The sequence below is a fragment of the Triticum dicoccoides genome, chromosome 7B, assembly GCF_002162155.2.
Source record: "Triticum dicoccoides isolate Atlit2015 ecotype Zavitan chromosome 7B, WEW_v2.0, whole genome shotgun sequence".
Taxonomy (NCBI): domain Eukaryota; kingdom Viridiplantae; phylum Streptophyta; class Magnoliopsida; order Poales; family Poaceae; genus Triticum; species Triticum dicoccoides.
This window is the reverse complement of record NC_041393.1, coordinates 321,644,005-321,644,314: the sequence shown is the minus strand read 5'-3', so window position 1 is coordinate 321,644,314 and position 310 is coordinate 321,644,005.

Here is a 310-nt window from a genome sequence, read left to right as displayed (position 1 = left end):
TCGTCGCCGCCACCCACCCCTCTGAACCTCACCGCCACCCACCTATGTCGCTGACTTCACTCTCCCCTCGTCTCCCTCGTACTCGACCAACCTCGCCGCCCGCGGGGCTCTCGCATCGCCGCCACTCCACGCCCGCGCATGACAGAAGAGAAGCCCGAGGTCCTCCTCCGATGCTTCTCTGCCTTACTCGCCCGCGGGGCTCTCTGCTCCACTTCGACTGGCCGGCGCAGACAGAAGAGAAGCCCTCGTTGGTCACAGGTCCTCGCCTCCGCCGTCGTAGCTCCAAACCCTCGTCGTTCGGATCCAGCCG